Genomic DNA, 11663 nt, shown 5'->3' with positions numbered 1-11663 from the left:
AAGAGTCTGGCATGTGTCTTCTGCCCCTCCAATTGCCTAAACAAGAAGTGCAATAATGTTACCACTGCATCCTCGACACCTCTGCCAGTTCTGTATGCAGAGTGCAGTGGGTCAAGCTGTTGTTCAACATGCAACAAAATTTCCGACCTGATGATCTTCTCAAAAGCCTTTATCACTAAAGAAGTCAACGCTACAGGTCTGAAATCGTTAAGTACTTTGGGGGAGCCACTCTTTGCTATTGGAACAATAACTGAATGTTTCCAAAGCTTAGGTACTTTGTGCAGCTCAAGAGACAGTGAAAAAATATAGTGGAAATTGCTGCTCAGCTGATCCGCATAAGTTTTTAATACTTTGCCACAGATCTTGTCAGGTCCAGGGCTCTTAGCCTTAGTTTTCTTAAAAAGATTTGACACATCATCAGAAAATGCCGGAGACATAGACAAAGTATCTTTAAAAACACCTGTCCGTGCAATAAAATTCTGATTCTCAAATCGAAGATAAAATCTGTTTAAATCATCTGTTAACTCTTTATCTGAAGTAAAACCATCCAATGAAATTTTGTCATTCCCCTTCCTCAGTCACTGTTCTCATTCCATTCCAGACTTTCCTCAGGTTGTTACTGCTCAGTTCAGCCTCAATTTTATCTTTATGCCTTAATTTTGCCTTTTTTATTTCAGACCTCACTTCCTTCTTTAATTTTCTTTCTGTAAGGACATCGCCCATATTAAAGGCAATTTTCCTTTTGTGAGTAAGTCCCCTAATATCTTTAGAGAGCCATGGTTTGTTATTAGGAAAAAGATTTACCTCCATAGAAGCAATCACGGAGTCTCTGCAAAATGAGATATAGCTACACACAACATCAGTAAGTTCATCAATATCTGAGCAGTCATCCTGGGAAAGAGACCAGTCTGTGCAATCAAAGCATCCTTGTAGGGCAAGTGAACTGTCATTGCTCCAGACTTTGACATGCTTTTTGCAAGTCTTTCCCCTCCTCAGCACAGATTTATACGTGGGAAGGAGGTGAACAGTGTTATGATCTGAAGAGCCCAGTGCGGGTCCTGCCTCAGATTTATACGCCCCTTTAATAGATCCATAACAAAGATCTAAAGTTTTGTTGCGCCTTGTAGGACAGGTGATGTACTGATAAAAATTATTCAGTGATTTCTTAAGATTGCAGTGATTAAAATCCCCCAAAATAAAATTTGGAGCATCAGGAGAAATAGATTGCAGGTTGTGTATCACTTTAAAGATTGTGTCAGAAGCAGATGTGACATCAGCTTTGGGGTGGATGTAGACCACTGTGATGAATATTTGGGAAATTCCCTTGGGAGGTAGAACGGCCTCAGTGACACAGACAAAAGCTCAATATCAGGTAGGCACAGTCGCTGACGCACAGTTACCTGACTGCACCATCTGTGGTTTATGTACAAACATACTCCTCCTCCCTGAGTTTTACGCATCGCTTCACTGTCCCGATCCAGACGCACAGGAACACCGAAGCTGATAAGTTCCAGAAAAGAGTCACAGTCTGAATCAGACAGCCATGTCTCAGTAAATGCTAAGACACATGCATCCCTGAATTCCCGTAAGTGAAGAACATTTCCCTGTAGTTCATCAGTCTTATTCCTCAAAGACTGGACATTTGCCATAATCATAGAAGGCAGAAGAATACGGTTCTTACTCTGAAGTTTCCTGATGCGCTGACGCACGCCGCCTCTCTGTCTGTATTTCCAACATCTCGGCTTCCCAAAGCTCTCCCGAAATACAAAAGATAAATCTTTTGTAAAGTTTTTGACCAGCCAAGAGTGTGTAGGATCATTCCCGGCTAGACAGTGCCGTCTTAATCCTATGAGAGCCTCCCGTGTATACGTGATTGTTTGGGAGTGCTCATAACTCCAGGTAAAATTCGCAATGAACAATGCGAATAAGAAATAAATCATCTCCATTACGGCAGGGACTCTGTTAAAACAAATCACAAATGTACAGGTTTCCAAAACCAAACACTTAAAACAGATTAAAAAGAACATAAAATAGACACACAGAGAACACCAGCTGCGTGTCGCCACAAGAGCAGTGCCTTGTGGCGCGCAATTAAGGGCCACTTCACACATAGCGCAAAGTTTGGTCGACATGTGCACGAAGCAAGAATTTCATGCAAAACGTGTGGAATTGTACCTGTCTCTAACACCTCTTACACCTGTTGATACAACTATTTGCGCACAGCAGCGGCTGAAAGACAGAGTGCGTGCTGTGCGAACCCATTGCACCCTCTCGCGGCAGGGGCCAGCCAAATTCTAGGTGACACGCACAAACATCTAACACTGCTCGCATGGCACTTAGAAAATGTGTGGACAGTCGCACTCTTGGCATGACAGCAGACTGCAGGCAACCACACTTACGCGTAGCCAGGGGCGGGCCTGGATGGGCCTGGGCCCGCCCACTTGCCAGCCAGGCCCGCCCCATCCAATGAGAAGGCTGAGTCGACACTCGACAGTCACCTGTTGTTGCCTCATTGTATTCCAGTGATATGGTATTGCATTAGCACTGAGCGCCAATTAATAAATTTTGTCAAAAAAATCTGGTTCATCTTCTGTGATTTTTATTAATTCATTTTCAGAGTATCAATTTTGGGTGGCATAATGCTTACGCTACATCTTCAAATGCCAATCAGATTGTAATTGCGTGACAACGTGCCCCCCCCCCCCCCCTTCTTCAACGTCTCTCAAAGCGTCAGACATTTTGTGGTACACCATGTAGGCTAGTGTTAGCAGAAAGTCAAGAAATATGTCTAAGCAGTGTAAGCAAAGAAGTTTGTTGAATTTTGTTGTTCGTGGGCGTCATCATGAATTGGAGAACGACCCATCTTGTTCTTCTCAATCGGAGGTGGCAAACTGTGATACCGACAACAAGTTACCAGCAAAGCTTGCTGATACGCAGGTCGAATGTAGCATGGGCAAAGCCGCACCTGTGAGGGACAAGGCGGACCTTAAGCGAATATGGATCGATGTACTGGATCGGCAGCTTATGGAACTGAACACCCGCTTCAAGGATGAGCCATACGGCTTTATGAAGGCAGTTGCTGCTTGCATGCCTTATTCGAGCACCTTTGGTGAAAAAACATCACTGCAACCTGTCGCAGGACACTTAAAAATTGCAATCGAAGGCCCTGAACATGCAGTGTTTGTTCAGCTTTTGAATAGGAAGCTGGCGCAGGGCAGCGCATTTCCATCACTTTTGGAAGTCCTTGACTCTTGCCCGAATTACATTTTTCCTCAAATAAATAGTCTTCTGCGGGCCCTCATCACAATGCCAATAACAACATGCACTGTCGAACAGCTGTTTTCTACTGTTAATCGGATAAAAACGTCCACCAGAACATCCATGTTGACTCACAGACTAAATGCACTCTCCGTGCTTTCCCTTGAAAGAGAACTGACCGAATCGTTGGACTATGATGACGTGATAAGAGAGTTCAACAAAAAAACCCGTCGTCTCCTGCTGTGCATTAAAAGGATTCATCAAATGTGTGAGACCATTAATTACTTTTTCTTCTAAATAGGCCTAATTGTTAATATTATATTGCAACTGCCACAAATCATGTTGGTGTCCATTCTGATGGTTTTTAATTTGGCCGCCGAGCCATAGTTTCCATTGTTTATCAATTTCAGAATTTGGCCGCCGAGCCAACCTGTTTTCATGTTGCGGATATATTTAGAATTTTTATTTTAAAGGACTTTACATGACTAAGCGTTGCGTTGCTGCTTGCATTGTCCATGGGGTGCTTGTGTCTGACACTTTGCGTCTGTGTAACTGTGCACACAGCGTCTGTGCAGTTGGCTGAGATGTGTTCATCATTAAACTTGGAATTCATTTTTGAAACAATGCCTTATTTAAATTTATTTCATTAAATTTATGAATGTGTGTGTGTGTGTGTGTGTGTGTGTGTGTGTGTGTGTGTGTGTGTGTGTGTGTGTGTGTGTGTGTGTGTGTGTGTGTGTGTGTGTGTGTGTCTGGCGCTGCACTGCAGCTTGCATTATCCATGAAGAGTACTTGTGTCTGACGTGTCGCGTCTGTGTATTCACTTTGCCAGTGCTGTAGGCTAAGTGATAACGTTGCTTGCGATGTCCAAACGAGGCATACTTTTTCAGACAGTGTATTATAATACCTCCACCTTACCTACAACCCCAAAGGTTGGGCCCGTCTGATTTTTTCGGGGCCCACCCGTTTTATGATTTCTGCCTACGCCCCTGCAACCACAGTCGTACTGTTGTGAAATTTGTCTAAGTTCCCCACGAGTGTGATTTTGCAAACACACACACTGACACATGGGTGTGTGCGCTCCACTCACAGAAGGTGTGGCTTCCAACAGAAGCAGCTATGAGAATCTGTGGATCTGGACATTCCAGCTGGACAACACCTACTGTGTTTCGACAATCATGGACTAACAAAGGTCCACTGTGTGGTGCGTGTGTCTGATTACTGTACTTAGGTGTACATAAATAAAAACATATATCGCCGTGGTGGCGACAAGCTGCAGCAAGCGAGTGCGCACACGCAGCAGACACTTGACAGCCCCCCAGGATGAAACGGAGCGTCAGATCAGAACACGCAGCGAGCGATCTGATGTCACGTCACCCACGTGAGCTCTGTTCCTTATGACGCGGTGTCTGTGCTGCGGCACGCCGTCCACAAGACACACATGTTGGGCAGAACACGCGTGTGGCTGACTAGACACACAAGACCAGTAGATGTGGACATCAGAGCACAATGTTTCTCATTCATGCCATTTCATGACTGTATGTCTGTGACCATGGGTCATCACCAGAGAAACAGACGGATCATATTTGTATTGCTCGCTTGATAAATGCAGCGTTTTTATATGGTGTGGGTTTTTTTTTTTTTTTTGGTAATACTTCCATGTCCTTCCTGATATGAGGCAGATTCCTGCAGCTTTCAAAGGACAGCTCTGTAGCTCAGTGATAAAGTTGCTGACTACAGTGCATCCAGAATGTATTCACAGTGCTTCACATTTTCTACATTTTTTTATGTTACAGCTTTATTCCAAAATAGATGAAATTCATTTTTTCATCAAAAATTCTACTCAGAACACCCCATAATAAGAATGTGAAAAATTGTTTGTTTTTTTGTTTTGTTTTGTCTTTTGAAAATGTATTAAAAATAAAATACAAACTAAGAAATCACATGTATATAAGTGGTCACACCCTTTGACGTGAAGCTCAAAATTGAACTCAGGTGCATCCTGTTTCCACTCATCATCCTTGAGATGTTTTTACAGTTTAATTGGACTCCACCGGGGGTAAATTTAGTTGATTTGACATGATGTGGAAAAGCACAGCTGTCTACATATAAGGTCCCACATTTGACAGTGCATGTCAGAGCACAAACCAAGCATGAAGTCAAAGGAACTGTCTGTAGACCTCTGAGACAGGATTGTCTTGAGGCACAAATGTGGAGAAGGGTACCAAAACATTTCTGCTGCCTTGAAGGCACCAAAGAGCAAAGTGGCCTCCATCATCCATGAATGGAAGAAGTTCAGTTCCACCAGGACTCTTCATACAGCTGGCCGCCCATCCAAACTGACCAATCGCTTTGAAGAGCCTTAGTCAGGCAGGTGACGAGGAGCCTGATGGTCACCCATGTTACAGCTCCAACATTCCTCTGTGAAAAGAGGAGAAGCGCAGCCATCTCTGCAGCAATCCACTAATCAGACGTGCATGGTAGAGTGGCCAGATGGAAGCCACTCTACCATGCAGTCGTGTTTGTATTATATTTCCATTTGTTGTTCTTCTGTGGTCTTGGTTATTGTTTATCATTTTCCTAAATTAGTAGAAATCATTTTCCTACTCACCCCTTGTCAGATTTATTATCTTTCTCCCATTGTTGTCTGGGTAGTTGTTTTTTCCATGTGTTCCACTCAGTTGCATCTTTGGCTCCACCCTCTCATGCCTGCACACCTGTTGTTCATTTTTTAAGTCTTTATAGTCACTCCTTGTGTGCTGTTCGGTACGGGTCGATTGTATATTGTTATGAATTTGGTTGTGAGTGTGAAACGTCCTCTTGTATTTCCTCCTGTGGTAAGTATTTTTGGTGTCTCTCCTCTCTGTGTCACTCCTGTATTTTTGTTATCCATTACTCCCGGTTCCGTTACAGTCAGTTCACCTCCTCTTTTTATGTTGTACACTGTATCACTTTGAATGATTAAAGCACTGTGGGTTTTGTATCACAACATCTCAGTCCTGGCTGCCTGCATTTGGTTTCTTTTGGCTCTTTCCCTGCTCAAACTGTAACATCTTCATTAACATGAGCTGTAATTTTGCAGCATGTTACAAAAATAAACCTACATTATAATGCTTGGATTTCAGTAGAAACTAACTTTTGTCAGTTTTGTGAAATTTGAATGGCTGTACAGCTCGAAGCTTCTTTTGGATGACTAAGTAATCGTTAAGAATGTTAAAAAGTTGTGTCAACTTAAAATTTCAAGGCAACAGTCTCCACTAGATTTTTGGGTTTTGAGGCCAACTAAAAATCTTAAGTTTGAATAAACAAATAAGTTTTTGTTGAGATAACTTATTATTCATGTGTAATGTAACTTACATTTTTGAGCTGCACACACAAAGAATTCAGATAAATGAAAGCTGTGCCAACTTCTTATTTTTTGTTCAGAAAATGTACCTTTCATATGTATAATAACTTCAAATTTCAAGTTCTACAAACTAAGAATTCTGAAAAATTAAAGATGTGCAAACATTATTTTTTGTTCAGAAAATGTACCTTTCATATGTATTAAGACATCAAGTTTTGAGTTCTACATACTAAGACTCATTTTGTCAACATGTCTGTCACACAGATAACAAACAAAACCAAGTCAGTTCAAATGTTTATTAACCTTAACTGTATAACTATAAACACTTTTCTGTATCATACAGAACAACACACTTGACAGTCAACAACCTAGTTGTTCAAGTGTTCTACTTGACAGTAAAAGCTCAAATGCTTTTTAATAGTCACAGGGCCAACAGCCTGGTTTTCAGCTCTTCTACTAAACAATAAAAGCTCAAATGGTTTTAAACAGTTTGGGTACCAACAGCCTGGTTTTCAGCTCTTAAAAGCTTAAATGGTTTTAAACAGTCACAGTACCAACAGCCTGGTTTTCAGCTCTTCTACTAAACAGTAAAAGCTCAAATGGTTTTAAACAGTCACAGTACCAACAGCCTGGTTTTCAGCTCTTCTACTAAACAGTAAAAGCTCAAATGGTTTTAAACAGTCACAGTACCAACAGCCTGGTTTTCAGCTCTTCTACTAAACAATAAAAGCTCAAATGGTTTTAAACAGTTTGGGTACCAACAGCCTGGTTTTCAGCTCTTAAAAGCTTAAATGGTTTTAAACAGTCACAGTACCAACAGCCTGGTTTTCAGCTCTTCTACTAAACAGTAAAAGCTCAAATGGTTTTAAACAGTCACAGTACCAACAGCCTGGTTTTCAGCTCTTCTACTAAACAGTAAAAGCTCAAATGGTTTTAAACAGTCACAGTACCAACAGCCTGGTTTTCAGCTCTTCTACTAAACAATAAAAGCTCAAATGGTTTTAAACAGTTTGGGTACCAACAGCCTGGTTTTCAGCTCTTAAAAGCTTAAATGGTTTTAAACAGTCACAGTACCAACAGCCTGGTTTTCAGCTCTTCTACTAAACAGTAAAAGCTCAAATGGTTTTAAACAGTCACAGTACCAACAGCCTGGTTTTCAGCTCTTCTACTAAACAGTAAAAGCTCAAATGGTTTTAAACAGTCACAGTACCAACAGCCTGGTTTTCAGCTCTTCTACTAAACAGTAAAAGCTCAAATGGTTTTAAACAGTCACAGTACCAACAGCCTGGTTTTCAGCTCTTCTACTAAACAATAAAAGCTCAAATGGTTTTAAACAGTTTGGGTACCAACAGCCTGGTTTTCAGCTCTTAAAAGCTTAAATGGTTTTAAACAGTCACAGTACCAACAGCCTGGTTTTCAGCTCTTCTACTAAACAGTAAAAGCTCAAATGGTTTTAAACAGTCACAGTACCAACAGCCTGGTTTTCAGCTCTTCTACTAAACAGTAAAAGCTCAAATGGTTTTAAACAGTCACAGTACCAACAGCCTGGTTTTCAGCTCTTCTACTAAACAATAAAAGCTCAAATGGTTTTAAACAGTCACAGTACCAACAGCCTGGTTTTCAGCTCTTCTACTAAACAGTAAAAGCTCAAATGGTTTTAAACAGTCACAGTACCAACAGCCTGGTTTTCAGCTCTTCTACTAAACAGTAAAAGCTCAAATGGTTTTAAACAGTCACAGTACCAACAGCCTGGTTTTCAGCTCTTCTACTAAACAATAAAAGCTCAAATGGTTTTAAACAGTTATAGTACCAACAGCCTGGTTTTCAGCTCTTAAAAGCTTAAATGGTTTTAAACAGTCACAGTACCAACAGCCTGGTTTTCAGCTCTTCTACTAAACAGTAAAAGCTCAAATTGTTTTAAACAGTCACAGTACCAACAGCCTGGTTTTCAGCTCTTCTACTAAACAGTAAAAGCTCAAATGGTTTTAAACAGTTATAGTACCAACAGCCTGGTTTTCAGCTCTTAAAAGCTTAAATGGTTTTAAACAGTCACAGTACCAACAGCCTGGTTTTCAGCTCTTCTACTAAACAGTAAAAGCTCAAATGGTTTTAAACAGTCACAGTACCAACAGCCTGGTTTTCAGCTCTTCTACTAAACAGTAAAAGCTCAAATGGTTTTAAACAGTCACAGTACCAACAGCCTGGTTTTCAGCTCTTCTACTAAACAGTAAAAGCTCAAATGGTTTTAAACAGTCACAGTACCAACAGCCTGGTTTTCAGCTCTTCTACTAAACAATAAAAGCTCAAATGGTTTTAAACAGTTATAGTACCAACAGCCTGGTTTTCAGCTCTTAAAAGCTTAAATGGTTTTAAACAGTCACAGTACCAACAGCCTGGTTTTCAGCTCTTCTACTAAACAATAAAAGCTCAAATGGTTTTAAACAGTTATAGTACCAACAGCCTGGTTTTCAGCTCTTAAAAGCTTAAATGGTTTTAAACAGTCACAGTACCAACAGCCTGGTTTTCAGCTCTTCTACTAAACAGTAAAAGCTCAAATTGTTTTAAACAGTCACAGTACCAACAGCCTGGTTTTCAGCTCTTCTACTAAACAGTAAAAGCTCAAATGGTTTTAAACAGTTATAGTACCAACAGCCTGGTTTTCAGCTCTTAAAAGCTTAAATGGTTTTAAACAGTCACAGTACCAACAGCCTGGTTTTCAGCTCTTCTACTAAACAGTAAAAGCTCAAATGGTTTTAAACAGTCACAGTACCAACAGCCTGGTTTTCAGCTCTTCTACTAAACAGTAAAAGCTCAAATGGTTTTAAACAGTCACAGTACCAACAGCCTGGTTTTCAGCTCTTCTACTAAACAGTAAAAGCTCAAATGGTTTTAAACAGTCACAGTACCAACAGCCTGGTTTTCAGCTCTTCTACTAAACAGTAAAAGCTCAAATGGTTTTAAACAGTCACAGTACCAACAGCCTGGTTTTCAGCTCTTCTACTAAACAGTAAAAGCTCAAATGGTTTTAAACAGTCACAGTACCAACAGCCTGGTTTTCAGCTCTTCTACTAAACAATAAAAGCTCAAATGGTTTTAAACAGTTATAGTACCAACAGCCTGGTTTTCAGCTCTTAAAAGCTTAAATGGTTTTAAACAGTCACAGTACCAACAGCCTGGTTTTCAGCTCTTCTACTAAACAGTAAAAGCTCAAATTGTTTTAAACAGTCACAGTACCAACAGCCTGGTTTTCAGCTCTTCTACTAAACAGTAAAAGCTCAAATGGTTTTAAACAGTTATAGTACCAACAGCCTGGTTTTCAGCTCTTAAAAGCTTAAATGGTTTTAAACAGTCACAGTACCAACAGCCTGGTTTTCAGCTCTTCTACTAAACAGTAAAAGCTCAAATGGTTTTAAACAGTCACAGTACCAACAGCCTGATTTTCAGCTCTTCTACTAAACAGTAAAAGCTCAAATGGTTTTAAACAGTCACAGTACCAACAGCCTGGTTTTCAGCTCTTCTACTAAACAGTAAAAGCTCAAATGGTTTTAAACAGTCACAGTACCAACAGCCTGGTTTTCAGCTCTTCTACTAAACAGTAAAAGCTCAAATGGTTTTAAACAGTCACAGTACCAACAGCCTGGTTTTCAGCTCTTCTACTAAACAATAAAAGCTCAAATGGTTTTAAACAGTTATAGTACCAACAGCCTGGTTTTCAGCTCTTAAAAGCTTAAATGGTTTTAAACAGTCACAGTACCAACAGCCTGGTTTTCAGCTCTTCTACTAAACAGTAAAAGCTCAAATTGTTTTAAACAGTCACAGTACCAACAGCCTGGTTTTCAGCTCTTCTACTAAACAGTAAAAGCTCAAATGGTTTTAAACAGTTATAGTACCAACAGCCTGGTTTTCAGCTCTTAAAAGCTTAAATGGTTTTAAACAGTCACAGTACCAACAGCCTGGTTTTCAGCTCTTCTACTAAACAGTAAAAGCTCAAATGGTTTTAAACAGTCACAGTACCAACAGCCTGGTTTTCAGCTCTTCTACTAAACAGTAAAAGCTCAAATGGTTTTAAACAGTCACAGTACCAACAGCCTGGTTTTCAGCTCTTCTACTAAACAGTAAAAGCTCAAATGGTTTTAAACAGTTATAGTACCAACAGCCTGGTTTTCAGCTCTTAAAAACTTAAATGGTTTTAAACAGTCACAGTACCAACAGCCCGGTTTTCAGCTCTTCTACTAAACAGTAAAAGCTCAAATGGTTTTAAACAGTCACAGTACCAACAGCCTGGTTTTCAGCTCTTAAAAGCTCAAATGGTTTTAAACAGTCACATTGCCAACAGCCTGGTTTTTCAACTGTTCTATATAACAGTAAAAGCTCAAATGTTTTTTTCATTAAAAAAGAATAGAGGTCCAGCATGAAGAAGAAGGAAAAAAAAAAAAAAAAAAACAAGCAAAAATGCAGGACAATAACAGTACAAATGTTGGCCAATGCCATAAAACTTTTTGGAACTCCAACTTTAAGTCATTTAGAGGCCTGAAAGACAGGCAAATCCAGTGGGGAGCACTTTAAAATCTATGAGGACAATTTCCATCTCCGTTTTATTGTAAGAGCTTAGTTTTCAAGCTCCTGACGCACTGTGAGCAACTGGTCGAAAGTCCCATGAAGATGTGCTGAATAGTTTCAAAAGTGTACCTGAGTTCCTTTGGAAACTCTATGTTCAGGGCATAGAGTAGGCCAAAAAGGTAGGCAAATGCAGTGGGAAGGTCAGGTAGATCTGTGAGGACAATGGCCTCTTCCAAAACAACAGCAATACTGTTGATCGTTTGAAATGAAGTACGTGCATCATCATCTACGACAACAGTGAGGATACCCATCTTCACACCAGCAGTCTGCCTATCAACCACATCAGAGTCCTGTTGAAAAAATGTGAACCAAATTTAAATAAAACCACAGGGGTTCTACATATCAACTGCCTCACTAATAACTTGGTAGCAGGTCTAGTGAGCATAACACTTAACATGAATTTATTATTTATGGAAAAAGTATTGATAATGTACACACC

The sequence above is a fragment of the Thalassophryne amazonica genome, chromosome 15, assembly GCF_902500255.1.
Source record: "Thalassophryne amazonica chromosome 15, fThaAma1.1, whole genome shotgun sequence".
Classification (NCBI taxonomy): domain Eukaryota; kingdom Metazoa; phylum Chordata; class Actinopteri; order Batrachoidiformes; family Batrachoididae; genus Thalassophryne; species Thalassophryne amazonica.
This window is presented reverse-complemented; position numbering follows the sequence as displayed.